This window comes from Hemitrygon akajei, chromosome 22 (assembly GCF_048418815.1).
Source record: "Hemitrygon akajei chromosome 22, sHemAka1.3, whole genome shotgun sequence".
In the NCBI taxonomy this organism is placed as follows: Eukaryota; Metazoa; Chordata; class Chondrichthyes; order Myliobatiformes; family Dasyatidae; genus Hemitrygon; species Hemitrygon akajei.
Genome location: NC_133145.1, coordinates 10,522,096 through 10,542,656, shown reverse-complemented (window position 1 = coordinate 10,542,656; position 20,561 = coordinate 10,522,096). Strand labels below are relative to the sequence as shown.

General features: G+C 50.6%; 1 protein-coding gene across 1 annotated transcript in view; it reads left to right on the top strand.

Moving 5' to 3' along the window:
* The first annotated feature begins 1,626 nt into the window (after positions 1 to 1,626).
* Positions 1,627 to 20,561, top strand: part of mif4gdb (MIF4G domain containing b) — a 169,692-nt gene continuing 150,757 nt past the window's right edge. The window contains exon 1 of the mRNA XM_073026682.1: positions 1,627 to 1,958. The gene's annotated coding sequence lies outside the window, so the exon portion shown is untranslated. The remainder of the gene's footprint in view (positions 1,959 to 20,561) is intronic.

Sequence of the window (20,561 nt, the reverse complement as noted above, 5' to 3'; positions counted from 1 at the left end):
TCCTGATTGTGAATTGTGTCTATATGATTCTCCATTAGAAAAAGTCAAGGTATTCAAGTTTTTAGGCGTCTGGTTTGATGAAAGACTTACTTGGAGGGTTCATATAGATAAAACAATTGGAAAGTTATGAGAATTATTGCTGGATGTGACTGTGGAGCAGGTTGGGAAACTATGTACTTAATATATCTAGCTATGATTAGATCAGTAATTGATTATGGTTGTATTGCTTATGGTTCCGCTGCTACGGCCGTGCTTGGAAAATTAGACACTGTGCAGTCCAAAGCACTTAGACTCTGTTGTGGAGCTTTCAGAACAACATCAGTCCCTGCATTATGTGTGGAGATGGGAGAAGCACCTCTACATTTAAGACAAGTTAGGCTGGGCCTGCAGTATTGGGCAAAACTAAATAGCTTCAATCACAGCTGTCCATCAAAATGTCTTTTTCAGGAGATGTCATATTTTCTCTGATGATATTGTGTGGATGGTCAGAGGCTTTTTCCCAGGACTGAAATGGCTAACACCAGAGGGCACAGTTTTAAGGTGTTTGGAAGTAGGTACAGAGATGTCAGGGGTAAGTTTTTTATGCAGAGAGTGGTGAGTGCGTGGAATGGACTGCCGGCGACGGTGGTGGAAGTGGATATGATAGGGTCTTTTAAGAAACTCTTAGATAGGCTCATGGAGTTTAGTGGGCTATGCGACAGGGAAATTCTAGGCAGTTTCTAGAGTAGGTTACATGGTCGGCACAACAATGTGGGCCGAAGGGCCTGTAACGTGCTGTCCATTTCTATGTTCAGACTCAAGGACAGCTTCTGTTAAAAGGCGGACACAGCTTCAGACCTACCTCATTATGGCCTTGCACCTATTGTCTGTTTGATTTGCACTCTCTGTAACACTTTACTCTGCATCCTGTTATTTTTCTCCTTGTACTTCAAAGCACTGATGTAATGAAATCAACACGCAGGAGGAACTCAGCAGTTCGGGCACGTTTCGGGCCGAGACCCTTCGTCAGGACTCTAGAAACTGCTTGGAATTTCCCTATCTCATAGCCCAGTAAACTTCATGAGCCTATCTAAAAGACCCTATGGTATCACAGCATCTGCAGCGTACTTTGTGAGGTAATGAAATAACCTGTATGAATAAGGTTCATCACAGTTTTTCGCTGAGCCTCGGTAGCTGTCACAGTAATAACAAATTTTGCCATTCACAGATACATTTACTTCCTGAGGACGTTGGGCGCTGTAGGGGTTTGACTAAATGCTGGACGAGCAAGCCTGTGTGTTAACCCGGTGTTTCTGCTGTTTACGCTGGAGGGTTCAGAGTATTGTGCTGTTGGATTTGACCCCTTTATGAAAGGAATGTAATTGAAACCCCGGCACCAATTCTCAGGCCGTCCTTTCCCCTCCCTACCAGCGCTGCGGGATCTTCCTGTGCGCGACATTCCCGCAGCCTGTTGTGTATACACACAGCGGACTCTCCCGCATCGATTTCACTTCCTTGTCCAACTTGATTCGGGAGCACCAGGCGCCCGCGTCTGGGACAGGGGCGGGGAGACGGGAAGAGTGCTGGTCCGGTCGGGGGGCTGTGCTGGGGCAGGGGCGGGGAGAGGGGCTGGACACAGCTGGGGGAGTCCAGCGGACTTTCACGTGTAAGGAAATGACGAGGAGGAAGCGGTGGCCTAGGCCGGGCACTGGAGAGTGACTCGTTCTCCAACGCCCCATAGGTGTCCCGGGACCGCAGTTCCGAGCGCCTAAGGGTGCACGTAGATCTGCGTCCCTTTGCCCACAGGTGTGCCGGGACCGGGCAGTGCCCAGCCAGCGATGCCCATCCCACACCTGCACTCGATGATAGAGTTGGTCCCGTTCCTCCTGCTCCTGTTGCTGCTCCTCACCCTCATCCTCGTCTTCCTCTACACGCAGCGGCCCGACTCCGACTCCGACTCCAAGCGGATTTGAGACTAGGTACGTGACTGAGGTCGGCCAGGGGCGAGTGCGCGGCCGCTCCGGGGTCTGCAGGTGGGAAGCAGATGGACAACTGGAAAACTGGGTCGAGATTTCCTCTCCAGCCTTCACACAACACTGCTTGACCCTCCTCCACCATCCGGACACCCCCTCACCACACAAAAACACTCCACCTCACCCACAGCAACCAAACACGCCACATACCCCTCACCTACACAACCTCCTCAATCCACACCCCACCTACACACCCTCTTCAATCCACACCCACCTACACACTCTCCTCAATCCACTCCCCACCTACACACCCTCCTCAATCCACACCCCACCTACACACCCTCCTCAATCCACTCCCCACCTACACACCCTCCTCAATCCACACCCCACCTACACACCCTCCTCAATCCACACCACACCTACACACCCTCCTCAATCCACACCACACCTACACACCCTCCTCAATCCACTCCCCACCTACACACCCTCCTCAATCCACTCCCCACCTACACACCCTCCTCAATCCACACCACACCTACACACCCTCCTCAGTCCACTCCCCACCTACACACCCTCCTCAATCCACACTCCACCTACACACCCTCCTCAATCCACACCCCACCTACACACCCTCCTCAATCCACACCCCACCTACACACCCTCCTCAATCCACACCCCACCTACACACCCTCTTCAATCCACACCACACCTACACACCCTCCTCAATCCACACCCACCTACACACTCTCCTCAATCCACTCCCCACCTACACACCCTCCTCAATCCACACCCCACCTACACACCCTCCTCAATCCACTCCCCACCTACACACCCTCCTCAATCCACACCCCACCTACACACCCTCCTCAATCCACACCACACCTACACACCCTCCTCAATCCACACCACACCTACACACCCTCCTCAATCCACTCCCCACCTACACACCCTCCTCAATCCACACCACACCTACACACCCTCCTCAATCCATACCCCACCTACACACCCTCCTCAATCCACTCCCCACCTACACACCCTCCTCAATCCACACCCCACCTACACACCCTCCTCAATCCACACCACACCTACACACCCCTCACCCACAACGACCTACACACCACCACTCATCCCCCTCTTACTCACTGAGGTGAGCAAAACTGACAGGAATGTAACGTGACACTTTAACTGAAGAGTAGCTGAAGCCTCCTCTGGAGTAAATGAGTGACTGTTGTTTATTCACTGCCTTACAGTTTGGGTTTAACGCAAAATGGAAGTAAGTGACATCTTGTTTCGGATCTCTGGTTGTTCTGTTCACTGTCTTATATACGGTTGATTCTGATTAACTTGGCCATCAGTTAATCGGGCAATCGCTTATTTGGGATAACTCTGAATGAACAAAAACTAATGTAGAAAATAGCTGGGATTCCCTTTGTTTATTTGAGACCCTATGCCGCTTATTTGGGACAGGAGTCTGTTGCCAAACAGTTTCTAACTAGTGTCAGTTGCATGCGCTATGTGGCCCCGAATCCTCGGCTTTGCCTGTTGCTTGGCGGCTGGTGCCGGGGTCGAAGTGCTCGGCAGAGATGGTGCTCGGTGTCGGAGGGCTGGTCGGAGGCTCGAAGTTTTCGGACAGAGTCAGAGTTGGCTGTGTTTGGGGCTCCCAGAGTGCTGTATCGGTAAGCTGCGGCGCTGGAGGTTCATGGCAGGAAGAGTTTTTCTTCCTTCTACCGTCTGCGTGAGATGATGGGCTGTCGGGACTTTGAGACTATCTTTTAAACCGTGCCATGAACTGCTCTTTATCAGATTACGGTAGTGCTTTGCACTGTTGAAACTATGTGTTATAATTATGTTGTCTTTGTCAGTTAGTATTTTATTAATTATGGTATTGTCTGCACTGTTGAAACTATATGTTAACTACAACTATATGTAACTATGTGGTTTTGTGTAGGTCTTGTAGCTTTAGGTTTGTCTGATGGGTTTGTAGTTCCTTTCTGGGGAACGTGCTAAGACGGTAGCGCGATATCGACACGCAGCAGCCTCTCCGGACTCTGGATTGGGGATTACCAAATGTTATGTGGTTTTTCTTGTGTGGTCTGTTTTGTGCTTTTTTGTGATATCATTCCGGAGAACGTTGTCTCATTTTTTAACTGCATTGTATTTGTGGTTTATAAATGACAATAATCTGAATAATGTAAGATGTCACCGGCTTGTTTCCCTTGTTTGGTGGTAAGTCAGGCAGTGTGGGAGTTGCATGGCCTCAAACAGTGATCTTGCCTGCTTCTGCAGCCTGGAGGCAGTGTGACAAGGTTACAATGGGTGGAAAGAGAGGCTGGATTGCGCGGCTGGGAAAGGGTACATTCAGTTTTCAGGGCATGGTGCTCAGGGTCAGTAAAAATATGTGATTTTTCTTTCTGTGACTAAGTTTTTTAAACTTGCTATTTTGAATGAGCTGTGTATGTTTTGCACTTTGGCCCCAGAGGAACACTGTTTTGTTTGGATATATTTACGTGTGGATGAATGATAATTAAATTTGAATTTGTATCCCAGACTGTGATCGTACAGTACTGCAGGGTCTCTGTGTCCCAGACTGTGATCGTACAGTACTGCAGGGCCTCTGTATCCCAGACTGTGATCGTACAGTACTGCAGGGTCTCTGTATCCCAGACTGTGATCGTACAGTACTCCAGGGGCTCTGTATCCCAGACTGTGATCGTACAGTACTCCAGGGTCTCTGTATCCCAGACTGTGATCGTACAGTACTCCAGGGTCTCTGTATCCCAGACTGTGATCGTACAGTACTCCAGGGTCTCTGTATCCCAGACTGTGATCGTACAGTACTCCAGGTTCTCTCTATCCCAGACTGTGATCGTACAATACTTCAGGGTCTCTGTATCCCAGACTGTGATCGTACAGTACTGCAGGGTCTCTCTATCCCAGACAGTGATCGTACAGTACTCCAGGGTCTCTCTATCCCAGACTGTGATCGTATAGTACTGCAGGGTCTCTATCCCAGACTGTGATTGTATAGTACTGCAGGGTCTCTATCCCAGACTGTGATTGTACAGTACTCCAGGGTCTCTCTATCCCAGACTGTGATCGTACAATACTCCAGGGTCTCTCCATCCCAGACTGTGATCGTACAGTACTGCAGGGCCTCTGTATCCCAGACAGTGATCGTACAGTATTGCAGGGTCTATGTATCCCAGACTGTGATTGTACAGTACTGCAGGGTCTCTATCCCAGACTGTGATCGTACAGTACTGCAGGGTCTCTATCCCAGACTGTGATCATACAGTACTGCAGGGCCTCTGTATCCCAGACAGTGATCGTACAGTACTGCAGGGCCTCTGTATCCCAGACAGTGATCGTACAGTACTGCAGGGTCTCTGTATCCCAGACAGTGATCGTACAGTACTGCAGTGTCTATGTATCCCAGACCGTGATCGTACAGTACTCCAGGGTCTCTATCCCAGACTGTGATCGTACAGTACTGCAGGGTCTCTCTATCCCAGACTGTGATCGTACAGTATTGCAGGGTCTCTGTATCCCAGACTGTGATCGTACAGTACTGCAGGGTCTCTGTATCCCAGACTGTGATCGTATAGTACTGCAGGGTCATTATCCCAGACTGTGATCGTACAGTACTCCAGGGTCTCTCTATCCCAGACTGTGATCGTACAGTACTCCAGGGTCTCTATCCCAGACTGTGATCGTACAGTACTCCAGGGTCTCTCTATCCCAGACTGTGATCGTACAGTACTCCAGGGTCTCTGTATCCCAGACAGTGATCGTACAGTACTGCAGGGTCTCTGTATCCCAGACAGTGATCGTACAGTACTGCAGGGTCTCTGTATCCCAGACTGTGTTCGTACAGTACTGCAGGGACTCTGCATCCCAGACTGTGATCGTACAGTACTCCAGGGTCTCTCTATCCCAGACTGTGATCGTACAGTACTGCAGGGTCTCTGTATCCCAGACAGTGATCGTACAGTACTGCAGGGTCTCTGTATCCCAGACTGTGTTCGTACAGTACTCCAGGGTCTCTCTATCCCAGACTGTGATCGTACAGTACTGCAGGGTCTCTGTATCCCAGACTGTGATCGTACAGTACTGCAGGGTCTCTGTATCCCAGACTGTGATCGTACAGTACTCCAGGGTCTCTCTATCCCAGACTGTGATCGTACAGTACTCCAGGGTCTCTATCCCAGACTGTGATCGTACAGTACTCCAGGGTCTCTCTATCCCAGACTGTGATCGTACAGTACTCCAGGGTCTCTCTATCCCAGACAGTGATCGTACAGTCCTGCAGGGTCTGTGTATCCAAGACTGTGTTCGTACAGTACTGCAGGGCCTCTCTATCCCAGACTGTGATCGTACAGTACTGCAGAGTCTCTGTATCCCAGACTGTGATCGTACAGTACTGCAGAGTCTCTGTATCCCAGACTGTGATCGTACAGTACTGCAGGGCCTCTGTATCCCAGACTGTGATCGTACAGTCCTCCAGGGTCTCTCTATCCCAGACTGTGATCGTACAGTACTGCAGGGCCTCTGTATCCCAGACTGTGATCGTACAGTACTGCAGGGTCTCTCTATCCAAGACTGTGATCGTACAGTACTGCAGGGTCTCTCTATCCAAGACTGTGATCGTACAGTACTGCAGGGTCTCTGTATCCAAGACTGTGATCGTACAGTACTTCAGGGTCTCTGTGTCCCATACTGTGATCGTACAGTACTCCAGGGTCTCTCTATCCCAGACTGTGATCGTACAGTACTCCAGGGTCTCTCTATCCCAGACTGTGATCGTACAGTACTCCAGGGTCTCTCTATCCCAGACTGTGATCGTACAGTACTCCAGGGTCTCTCTATCCCACACTGTGATCGTACAGTACTCCAGGGTCTCTCTATCCCAGACTGTGATCGTACAGTACTCCAGTGTCTCTCTATCCCAGACTGTGATCGTACAGTACTCCAGGGTCTCTCTATCCCAGACTGTGATCGTACAGTACTGCCGGGTCTCTGTATCCCAGACTGTGATCCTATAGTACTGCAGGGTCTCTGTATCCCAGACTGTGATCGTACAGTACTGCAGGGTCTCTGTATCCAAGACCATGTTCGTACCGTACTGCAGGGACTCTGTATCCCAGACTGTGATCGTACAGTACTGCAGGGACTCTGTATCCCAGACCGTGATCGTACAGTACTGCAGGGTCTCTATCCGAGACTGTGATCGTACAGTACTGCAGGGTCTCTCTATCCCAGACTGTGATCGTACAGTACTGCAGCGTCTCTATCCCAGACTGTGATCGTACAGTACTGCAGGGTCTCTCTATCCCAGACTGTGATCGTACAGTACTCCAGGGTCTCTCTATCCCAGACTGTGATCGTATAGTACTCCAGGGTCTCTCTATCCCAGACTGTGATCGTACAGTACTCCAGGGTCTCTCTATCCCAGACTGTGATCGTATAGTACTCCAGGGTCTCTCTATCCCAGACTGTGATCGTATAGTACTGCAGGGTCTCTATCCCAGACTGTGATTGTACAGTACTCCAGGGTCTCTCTATCCCAGACTGTGATCGTACAGTACTGCAGCGTCTCTATCCCAGACTGTGATCGTACAGTACTGCAGGGCCTCTGTATCCCAGACTGTGATCGTACAGTACTGCAGCGTCTCTATCCCAGACAGTGATCGTACAGTACTCCAGGGTCTCTCTATCCCAGACTGTGATCGTATAGTACTGCAGGGTCTCTATCCCAGACTGTGATTGTATAGTACTGCAGGGTCTCTATCCCAGACTGTGATTGTACAGTACTCCAGGGTCTCTCTATCCCAGACTGTGATCGTACAATACTCCAGGGTCTCTCCATCCCGGACTGTGATCGTACAGTACTGCAGGGCCTCTGTATCCCAGACAGTGATCGTACAGTATTGCAGGGTCTATGTATCCCAGACTGTGATTGTACAGTACTGCAGGGTCTCTATCCCAGACTGTGATCGTACAGTACTGCAGGGTCTCTATCCCAGACTGTGATCATACAGTACTGCAGGGCCTCTGTATCCCAGACAGTGATCGTACAGTACTGCAGGGCCTCTGTATCCCAGACAGTGATCGTACAGTACTGCAGGGTCTCTGTATCCCAGACAGTGATCGTACAGTACTGCAGTGTCTATGTATCCCAGACCGTGATCGTACAGTACTCCAGGGTCTCTATCCCAGACTGTGATCGTACAGTACTGCAGGGTCTCTCTATCCCAGACTGTGATCGTACAGTATTGCAGGGTCTCTGTATCCCAGACTGTGATCGTACAGTACTGCAGGGTCTCTGTATCCCAGACTGTGATCGTATAGTACTGCAGGGTCATTATCCCAGACTGTGATCGTACAGTACTCCAGGGTCTCTCTATCCCAGACTGTGATCGTACAGTACTCCAGGGTCTCTATCCCAGACTGTGATCGTACAGTACTCCAGGGTCTCTCTATCCCAGACTGTGATCGTACAGTACTCCAGGGTCTCTGTATCCCAGACAGTGATCGTACAGTACTGCAGGGTCTCTGTATCCCAGACAGTGATCGTACAGTACTGCAGGGTCTCTGTATCCCAGACTGTGTTCGTACAGTACTGCAGGGACTCTGCATCCCAGACTGTGATCGTACAGTACTCCAGGGTCTCTCTATCCCAGACTGTGATCGTACAGTACTGCAGGGTCTCTGTATCCCAGACAGTGATCGTACAGTACTGCAGGGTCTCTGTATCCCAGACTGTGTTCGTACAGTACTCCAGGGTCTCTCTATCCCAGACTGTGATCGTACAGTACTGCAGGGTCTCTGTATCCCAGACTGTGATCGTACAGTACTGCAGGGTCTCTGTATCCCAGACTGTGATCGTACAGTACTCCAGGGTCTCTCTATCCCAGACTGTGATCGTACAGTACTCCAGGGTCTCTATCCCAGACTGTGATCGTACAGTACTCCAGGGTCTCTCTATCCCAGACTGTGATCGTACAGTACTCCAGGGTCTCTCTATCCCAGACAGTGATCGTACAGTCCTGCAGGGTCTGTGTATCCAAGACTGTGTTCGTACAGTACTGCAGGGCCTCTCTATCCCAGACTGTGATCGTACAGTACTGCAGAGTCTCTGTATCCCAGACTGTGATCGTACAGTACTGCAGAGTCTCTGTATCCCAGACTGTGATCGTACAGTACTGCAGGGCCTCTGTATCCCAGACTGTGATCGTACAGTCCTCCAGGGTCTCTCTATCCCAGACTGTGATCGTACAGTACTGCAGGGCCTCTGTATCCCAGACTGTGATCGTACAGTACTGCAGGGTCTCTCTATCCAAGACTGTGATCGTACAGTACTGCAGGGTCTCTCTATCCAAGACTGTGATCGTACAGTACTGCAGGGTCTCTGTATCCAAGACTGTGATCGTACAGTACTTCAGGGTCTCTGTGTCCCATACTGTGATCGTACAGTACTCCAGGGTCTCTCTATCCCAGACTGTGATCGTACAGTACTCCAGGGTCTCTCTATCCCAGACTGTGATCGTACAGTACTCCAGGGTCTCTCTATCCCAGACTGTGATCGTACAGTACTCCAGGGTCTCTCTATCCCACACTGTGATCGTACAGTACTCCAGGGTCTCTCTATCCCAGACTGTGATCGTACAGTACTCCAGTGTCTCTCTATCCCAGACTGTGATCGTACAGTACTCCAGGGTCTCTCTATCCCAGACTGTGATCGTACAGTACTGCCGGGTCTCTGTATCCCAGACTGTGATCCTATAGTACTGCAGGGTCTCTGTATCCCAGACTGTGATCGTACAGTACTGCAGGGTCTCTGTATCCAAGACCATGTTCGTACCGTACTGCAGGGACTCTGTATCCCAGACTGTGATCGTACAGTACTGCAGGGACTCTGTATCCCAGACCGTGATCGTACAGTACTGCAGGGTCTCTATCCCAGACTGTGATCGTACAGTACTGCAGGGTCTCTCTATCCCAGACTGTGATCGTACAGTACTGCAGCGTCTCTATCCCAGACTGTGATCGTACAGTACTGCAGGGTCTCTCTATCCCAGACTGTGATCGTACAGTACTCCAGGGTCTCTCTATCCCAGACTGTGATCGTATAGTACTCCAGGGTCTCTCTATCCCAGACTGTGATCGTACAGTACTCCAGGGTCTCTCTATCCCAGACTGTGATCGTATAGTACTCCAGGGTCTCTCTATCCCAGACTGTGATCGTATAGTACTGCAGGGTCTCTATCCCAGACTGTGATTGTACAGTACTCCAGGGTCTCTCTATCCCAGACTGTGATCGTACAGTACTGCAGCGTCTCTATCCCAGACTGTGATCGTACAGTACTGCAGGGCCTCTGTATCCCAGACTGTGATCGTACAGTACTTCAGGGTCTCTGTATCCCAGACTGTGATCGTACAGTACTCCAGGGTCTCTCTATCCCATACTGTGATCGTACAGTACTCCAGGGTCACTCTGTCCCAGACTGTGATCGTACAGTACTGCAGCGTCTCTATCCCAGACTGTGATCGTACAGTACTGCAGGGCCTCTGTATCCCAGACTGTGATCGTACAGTACTTCAGGGTCTCTGTATCCCAGACTGTGATCGTACAGTACTCCAAGGTCTCTCGATCCCAGACTGTGATCGTACAGTACTCCAGGGTCTCTGTATCCCAGACTGTGATCGTACAGTACTTCAGGGTCTCTGTATCCCAGACTGTGATCGTACAGTACTCCAGGGTCTCTGTATCCCAGACTGTGATCGTACAGTACTCCAGGGTCTCTGTATCCCAGACTGTGATCGTACAGTACTGCAGGGTCTCTATCCCAGACTGTGATCATACAGTAGTGCAGCGTCTCTATCCCAGACTGTGATCGTACAGTACTCCAGGGTCTCTCTATCCCAGACTGTGTTCGTACAGTACTGCAGGGTCTCTCTATCCCAGACTGTGATCGTACAGTACTGCAGCGTCTCTATCCCAGACTGTGATCGTACAGTACTGCAGGGTCTCTCTATCCCAGACTGTGATCGTACAGTACTCCAGGGTCTTTCTATCCCAGACTGTGATCGTATAGTACTCCAGGGTCTCTCTATCCCAGACTGTGATCGTATAGTACTGCAGGGTCTCTATCCCAGACTGTGAACATATAGTACAGCAGGGTCTCTATCCCAGACTGTGATTGTACAGTACTCCAGGGTCTCTCTATCCCAGACTGTGATCGTACAGTACTCCAGGGTCTCTCCATCCCAGACTGTGATCGTACAGTACTCCAGGGTCTCTGTATCCCAGACAGTGATCGTACAGTACTCCAGGGTCTCTCTATTCCAGACTGTGATCGTACAGTACTGCAGCGTCTCTATCCCAGACTGTGATCGTACAGTACTGCAGGGCCTCTGTATCCCAGACTGTGATCGTACAGTACTTCAGGGTCTCTGTATCCCAGACTGTGATCGTACAGTACTCCAGGGTCTCTCTATCCCATACTGTGATCGTACAGTGCTCCAGGGTCACTCTGTCCCAGACTGTGATCGTACAGTACTGCAGCGTCTCTATCCCAGACTGTGATCGTACAGTACTGCAGGGCCTCTGTATCCCAGACTGTGATCGTACAGTACTTCAGGGTCTCTGTATCCCAGACTGTGATCGTACAGTACTCCAAGGTCTCTCTGTCCCAGACTGTGATCGTACAGTACTCCAGGGTCTCTGTATCCCAGACTGTGATCGTACAGTACTTCAGGGTCTCTGTATCCCAGACTGTGATCGTACAGTACTCCAGGGTCTCTGTATCCCAGACTGTGATCGTACAGTATTCCAGGGTCTCTGTATCCCAGACTGTGATCGTACAGTACTGCAGGGTCTCTATCCCAGACTGTGATCATACAGTACTGCAGCGTCTCTATCCCAGACTGTGATCGTACAGTACTCCAGGGTCTCTCTATCCCAGACTGTGATCGTACAGTACTCCAGGGTCTCTCTATCCCAGACTGTGTTCGTACAGTACTGCAGGGTCTCTCTATCCCAGACTGTGATCGTACAGTACTGCAGCGTCTCTATCCCAGACTGTGATCGTACAGTACTGCAGGGTCTCTCTATCCCAGACTGTGATCGTACAGTACTCCAGGGTCTCTCTATCCCAGACTGTGATCGTATAGTACTCCAGGGTCTCTCTATCCCAGACTGTGATCGTATAGTACTGCAGGGTCTCTATCCCAGACTGTGATTGTACAGTACTCCAGGGTCTCTCTATCCCAGACTGTGATCGTACAGTACTCCAGGGTCTCTCCATCCCAGACTGTGATCGTACAGTACTCCAGGGTCTCTGTATCCCAGACAGTGATCGTACAGTACTGCAGGGTCTCTGTATCCCAGACTGTGATCGTACAGTACTGCAGGGTCTCTCTATCCCAGACTGTGATCGTACAGTACTGCAGGGTCTCTCTATCCCAGACTGTGATCGTACAGTACTCCAGGGTCACTGTATACCAGACTGTGATCGTATAGTACTGCAGGGTCTCTATCCCAGACTGTGATCGTATAGTACTGCAGGGTCTCTATCCCAGACTGTGATTGTACAGTACTCCAGGGTCTCTCTATCCCAGACTGTGATCGTACAGTACTCCAGGGTCTCTCTATCCCAGACTGTGATCGTACAGTACTGCAGGGTCTCTGTATCCCAGACTGTGATCGTACAGTACTGCAGGGTCTCTGTATCCCAGACTGTGATCGTACAGTACTGCAGGGTCTCTGTGTCCCAGACTGTGATCGTACAATACTCCAGGGTCTCTCTATCCCAGACTGTGATCGTACAGTACTGCCGCGTCTCTATCCCAGACTGTGATCGTACAGTACTGCAGGGCCTCTGTATCCCAGACTGTGATCGTACAGTACTTCAGGTTCTCTGTATCCCAGACTGTGATCGTACAGTACTGCAGGGTCTCTCTATCCCAGACTGTGATCGTACAGTACTCCAGGGTCTCTGTATCCCAGACTGTGATCGTACAGTACTGCAGGGTCTCTGTATCCCAGACTGTGATCGTACAGTACTGCAGGGTCTCTATCACAGACTGTGATCGTACAGTACTTCAGGGTCTCTGTATCCCAGACTGTGATCGTACAGTACTCCAGGGACTCTGTATCCCAGACTGTGATCGTACAGTACTCCAGGGTCTCTGTATCCCAGACTGTGATCGTACAGTACTCCAGGGTCTCTGTATCCCAGACCGTGATCGTACAGTACTCCAGGGTCTCTGTATCCCAGACCGTGATCGTACAGTACTGCAGGGTCTCTATCCCAGACCGTGATCGTACAGTACTGCAGCGTCTCTATCCCAGACTGTGATCGTACAGTACTCCAGGGTCTCTCTATCCCAGACTGTGATCGTACAGTACTGCAGAGTCTCTGTACCCCAGACTGTGATCGTACAGTACTGCAGGGTCTCTGTATCCCAGACTGTGATCGTACAGTACTGCAGGGTCTCTGTATCCCAGACTGTGATCGTACAGTACTCCAGCGTCTCTCTATCCCAGACTGTGATCGTACAGTACTGCAGGGTCTCTCTATCCCAGACTGTGATCGTACACTACTCCAGGGTCTCTCTATCCCAGACTGTGATCGTACAGTACTGCAGGGTCTCTGTATCCCAGACTGTGATCGTACAGTACTGCAGGGTCTCTGTGTCCCAGACTGTGATCGTACAGTACTCCAGCATCTCTCTATCCCAGACTGTGATCGTACAGTACTGCAGCGTCTCTATCCCAGACTGTGATCGTACAATACTGCAGGGCCTCTGTATCCCAGACTGTGATCGTACAGTACTTCAGGGTCTCTGTATCCCAGACTGTGATCGTACAGTACTCCAGGGTCTCTCTATCCCAGACTGTGATCGTACAATACTGCAGGGTCTCTATCCCAGACTGTGATCGTACAGTACTGTAGGGTCTCTCTATCCCAGACTGTGATCGTACAGTACTGCAGGGTCTCTCTATCCCAGACTGTGATCGTATAGTACTCCAGGGTCTCTCTATCCCAGACTGTGATCGTACAGTACTCCAGGGTCTCTCTATCCCAGACTGTGATCGTATAGTACTCCAGGGTCTCTCTATCCCAGACTGTGATCGTATAGTACTGCAGGGTCTCTATCCCAGACTGTGATTGTACAGTACTCCAGGGTCTCTCTATCCCAGACTGTGATCGTACAGTACTGCAGCGTCTCTATCCCAGACTGTGATCGTACAGTACTGCAGGGCCTCTGTATCCCAGACTGTGATCGTACAGTACTTCAGGGTCTCTGTATCCCAGACTGTGATCGTACAGTACTCCAGGGTCTCTCTATCCCATACTGTGATCGTACAGTACTCCAGGGTCACTCTGTCCCAGACTGTGATCGTACAGTACTGCAGCGTCTCTATCCCAGACTGTGATCGTACAGTACTGCAGGGCCTCTGTATCCCAGACTGTGATCGTACAGTACTTCAGGGTCTCTGTATCCCAGACTGTGATCGTACAGTACTCCAAGGTCTCTCTATCCCAGACTGTGATCGTACAGTACTCCAGGGTCTCTGTATCCCAGACTGTGATCGTACAGTACTTCAGGGTCTCTGTATCCTAGACTGTGATCGTACAGTACTCCAGGGTCTCTGTATCCCAGACTGTGATCGTACAGTACTGCAGGGTCTCTATCCCAGACTGTGATCATACAGTACTGCAGAGTCTCTATCCCAGACTGTGATCGTACAGTACTCCAGGGTCTCTCTATCCCAGACTGTTATCGTACAGTACTCCAGGGTCTCTCTATCCCAGACTGTGTTCGTACAGTACTGCAGGGTCTCTCTATCCCAGACTGTGATCGTACAGTACTGCAGCGTCTCTATCCCCGACTGTGATCGTACAGTACTGCAGGGTCTCTCTATCCCAGACTGTGATCGTACAGTACTCCAGGGTCTCTCTATCCCAGACTGTGATCGTATAGTACTCCAGGGTCTCTCTATCCCAGACTGTGATCGTATAGTACTGCAGGGTCTCTATCCCAGACTGTGATCATATAGTACTGCAGGGTCTCTATCCCAGACTGTGATTGTACAGTACTCCCGGGTCTCTCTATCCCAGACTGTGATCGTACAGTACTCCAGGGTCTCTCCATCCCAGACTGTGATCGTACAGTACTCCAGGGTCTCTGTATCCCAGCAGTGATCGTACAGTACTGCAGGGTCTCTGTATCCCAGACTGTGATCGTACAGTACTCCAGGGTCTCTCTATCCCAGACTGTGATCGTACAGTACTGCAGCGTCTCTATCCCAGACTGTGATCGTACAGTACTGCAGGGCCTCTGTATCCCAGACTGTGATCGTACAGTACTTCAGGGTCTCTGTATCCCAGACTGTGATCGTACAGTACTCCAGGGTCTCTCTATCCCATACTGTGATCGTACAGTGCTCCAGGGTCACTCTGTCCCAGACTGTGATCGTACACTACTGCAGCGTCTCTATCCCAGACTGTGATCGTACAGTACTGCAGGGCCTCTGTATCCCAGACTGTGATCGTACAGTACTTCAGGGTCTCTGTATCCCAGACTGTGATCGTACAGTACTCCAAGGTCTCTCTGTCCCAGACTGTGATCGTACAGTACTCCAGGGTCTCTGTATCCCAGACTGTGATCGTACAGTACTCCAGGGTCTCTGTATCCCAGACTGTGATCGTACAGTACTCCAGGGTCTCTGTATCCCAGACTGTGATCGTACAGTACTCCAGGGTCTCTATCCCAGACTGTGATCGTACAGTACTGCAGGGTCTCTATCCCAGACTGTGATCGTACAGTACTGCAGCGTCTCTATCCCAGACTGTGATCGTACAGTACTGCAGGGTCTCTCTATCCCAGACTGTGATCGTACAGTACTCCAGGGTCTCTCTATCCCAGACTGTGATCGTATAGTACTCCAGGGTCTCTCTATCCCAGTCTGTGATCGTATAGTACTGCATGGTCTCTATCCCAGACTGTGATTGTACAGTACTCCAGGGTCTCTCTATCCCAGACTGTGATCGTACAGTACTCCAGGGTCTCTCCATCCCAGACTGTGATCGTACAGTACTCCAGGGTCTCTGTATCCCAGACAGTGATCGTACAGTACTGCAGGGTCTCTGTATCCCAGACTGTGATCGTACAGTACTGCAGGGTCTCTCTATCCCAGACTGTGATCGTACAGTACTCCAGGGTCACTGTATACCAGACTGTGATCGTATAGTACTGCAGGGTCTCTATCCCAGACTGTGATCGTCTAGTACTGCAGGGTCTCTATCCCAGACTGTGATTGTACAGTACTCCAGGGTCTCTCTATCCCAGACTATCGTACAGTACTCCAGGGTCTCTCTATCCCAGACTGTGATCGTACAGTACTGCAGGGTCTCTGTATCCCAGACTGTGATCGTACAGTACTGCAGGGTCTCTGTATCCCAGACTGTGATCGTACAGTACTGCAGGGTCTCTGTGTCCCAGACTGTGATCGTACAGTACTCCAGGGTCTCTCTATCCCAGACTGTGATCGTACAGTACTGCAGCGTCTCTATCCCAGACTGTGATCGTACAGTACTGCAGGGCCTCTGTATCCCAGACTGTGATTGTACAGTACCTCAGGTTCTCTGTATCCCAGACTGTGATCGTACAGTACTGCAGGGTCTCTGTATCCCAGACTGTGATCGTACAGTACTGCAGGGTCTCTATCACAGACTGTGATCGTACAGTACTTCAGGGTCTCTGTATCCCAGACTGTGATCGTACAGTACTCCAGGGACTCTGTATCCCAGACTGTGATCGTACAGTACTCCAGGGTCTCTGTATCCCAGACTGTGATTGTACAGTACTCCAGGGTCTCTGTATCCCAGACCGTGATCGTACAGTACTCCAGGGTCTCTGTATCCCAGACCGTGATCGTACAGTACTCCAGGGTCTCTGTATCCCAGACTGTGATCGTACAGTACTGCAGGGTCTCTGTATCCCAGACTGTGATCGTACAGTACTGCAGGGTCTCTATCCCAGACCGTGATCGTACAGTACTCCAGGGTCTCTGTATCCCAGACAGTGATCGTACAGTACTCCAGGGTCTCTGTATCCCAGACAGTGATCGTACAGTACTGCAGGGTCTCTTTATCCCAGACTGTGATCGTACAGTACTGCAGGGTCTCTGTATCCCAGACAGTGATCGTACAGTACTGCAGGGTCTCTGTATCTCAGACTGTGATCGTACAGTACTTCAGGGTCTCTGTATCCCAGACTGTGATCGTACAGTACTCCAGGGTCTCTGTATCCCAGACTGTGATCGTACAGTACTCCAGGGTCTCTGTATCCCAGACAGTGATCGTACAGTACTGCAGGGTCTCTGTATCCCAGACAGTGATCGTACAGTACTGCAGGGTCTCTGTATCCCAGACAGTGATCGTACAGTACTGCAGGGTCTCTGTATCCCAGACTGTGATCGTACAGTACTGCAGGGTCTCTGTATCCCAGACTGTGATCGTACAGTACTCCAGGGTCTCTCTATCCCAGACTGTGATCGTACAGTACTCCAGGGTCTCTATCCCAGACTGTGATCGTACAGTACTCCAGGGTCTCTCTATCCCAGACTGTGATCGTACAGTACTCCAGGGTCTCTGTATCCCAGACAGTGATCGTACAGTACTGCAGGGTCTCTGTATCCCAGACAGTGATCGTACAGTACTGCAGGGTCTCTGTATCCCAGACTGTGTTCGTACAGTACTGCAGGGACTCTGCATCCCAGACTGTGATCGTACAGTACTCCAGGGTCTCTCTATCCCAGACTGTGATCGTACAGTACTGCAGGGTCTCTGTATCCCAGACAGTGATCGTACAGTACTGCAGGGTCTCTGTATCCCAGACTGTGTTCGTACAGTACTCCAGGGTCTCTCTATCCCAGACTGTGATCGTACAGTACTGCAGGGTCTCTGTATCCCAGACTGTGATCGTACAGTACTGCAGGGTCTCTGTATCCCAGACTGTGATCGTACAGTACTCCAGGGTCTCTCTATCCCAGACTGTGATCGTACAGTACTCCAGGGTCTCTATCCCAGACTGTGATCGTACAGTACTCCAGGGTCTCTCTATCCCAGACTGTGATCGTACAGTACTCCAGGGTCTCTCTATCCCAGACAGTGATCGTACAGTCCTGCAGGGTCTGTGTATCCAAGACTGTGTTCGTACAGTACTGCAGGGCCTCTCTATCCCAGACTGTGATCGTACAGTACTGCAGAGTCTCTGTATCCCAGACTGTGATCGTACAGTACTGCAGGGTCTCTATCCCAGACTGTGAACATATAGTACAGCAGGGTCTCTATCCCAGACTGTGATTGTACAGTACTCCAGGGTCTCTCTATCCCAGACTGTGATCGTACAGTACTCCAGGGTCTCTCCATCCCAGACTGTGATCGTACAGTACTCCAGGGTCTCTGTATCCCAGACAGTGATCGTACAGTACTCCAGGGTCTCTCTATTCCAGACTGTGATCGTACAGTACTGCAGCGTCTCTATCCCAGACTGTGATCGTACAGTACTGCAGGGCCTCTGTATCCCAGACTGTGATCGTACAGTACTTCAGGGTCTCTGTATCCCAGACTGTGATCGTACAGTACTCCAGGGTCTCTCTATCCCATACTGTGATCGTATAGTGCTCCAGGGTCACTCTGTCCCAGACTGTGATCGTACAGTACTGCAGCGTCTCTATCCCAGACTGTGATCGTACAGTACTGCAGGGCCTCTGTATCCCAGACTGTGATCGTACAGTACTTCAGGGTCTCTGTATCCCAGACTGTGATCGTACAGTACTCCAAGGTCTCTCTGTCCCAGACTGTGATCGTACAGTACTCCAGGGTCTCTGTATCCCAGACTGTGATCGTACAGTACTTCAGGGTCTCTGTATCCCAGACTGTGATCGTACAGTACTCCAGGGTCTCTGTATCCCAGACTGTGATCGTACAGTATTCCAGGGTCTCTGTATCCCAGACTGTGATCGTACAGTACTGCAGGGTCTCTATCCCAGACTGTGATCATACAGTACTGCAGCGTCTCTATCCCAGACTGTGATCGTACAGTACTCCAGGGTCTCTCTATCCCAGACTGTGATCGTACAGTACTCCAGGGTCTCTCTATCCCAGACTGTGTTCGTACAGTACTGCAGGGTCTCTCTATCCCAGACTGTGATCGTACAGTACTGCAGCGTCTCTATCCCAGACTGTGATCGTACAGTACTGCAGGGTCTCTCTATCCCAGACTGTGATCGTACAGTACTCCAGGGTCTCTCTATCCCAGACTGTGATCGTATAGTACTCCAGGGTCTCTCTATCCCAGACTGTGATCGTATAGTACTGCAGGGTCTCTATCCCAGACTGTGATTGTACAGTACTCCAGGGTCTCTCTATCCCAGACTGTGATCGTACAGTACTCCAGGGTCTCTCCATCCCAGACTGTGATCGTACAGTACTCCAGGGTCTCTGTATCCCAGACAGTGATCGTACAGTACTGCAGGGTCTCTGTATCCCAGACTGTGATCGTACAGTACTGCAGGGTCTCTCTATCCCAGACTGTGATCGTACAGTACTGCAGGGTCTCTCTATCCCAGACTGTGATCGTACAGTACTCCAGGGTCACTGTATACCAGACTGTGATCGTATAGTACTGCAGGGTCTCTATCCCAGACTGTGATCGTATAGTACTCCAGGGTCTCTGTATCCCAGACAGTGATCGTACAGTACTGCAGGGTCTCTGTATCCCAGACAGTGATCGTACAGTACTGCAGGGTCTCTGTATCCCAGACAGTGATCGTACAGTACTGCAGGGTCTCTGTATCCCAGACTGTGATCGTACAGTACTGCAGGGTCTCTGTATCCCAGACTGTGATCGTACAGTACTCCAGGGTCTCTCTATCCCAGACTGTGATCGTACAGTACTCCAGGGTCTCTATCCCAGACGGTGATCGTACAGTACTCCAGGGTCTCTCTATCCCAGACTGTGATCGTACAGTACTCCAGGGTCTCTGTATCCCAGACAGTGATCGTACAGTACTGCAGGGTCTCTGTATCCCAGACAGTGATCGTACAGTACTGCAGGGTCTCTGTATCCCAGACTGTGTTCGTACAGTACTGCAGGGACTCTGCATCCCAGACTGTGATCGTACAGTACTCCAGGGTCTCTCTATCCCAGACTGTGATCGTACAGTACTGCAGGGTCTCTGTATCCCAGACAGTGATCGTACAGTACTGCAGGGTCTCTGTATCCCAGACTGTGTTCGTACAGTACTCCAGGGTCTCTCTATCCCAGACTGTGATCGTACAGTACTGCAGGGTCTCTGTATCCCAGACTGTGATCGTACAGTACTGCAGGGTCTCTGTATCCCAGACTGTGATCGTACAGTACTCCAGGGTCTCTCTATCCCAGACTGTGATCGTACAGTACTCCAGGGTCTCTATCCCAGACTGTGATCGTACAGTACTCCAGGGTCTCTCTATCCCAGACTGTGATCGTACAGTACTCCAGGGTCTCTCTATCCCAGACAGTGATCGTACAGTCCTGCAGGGTCTGTGTATC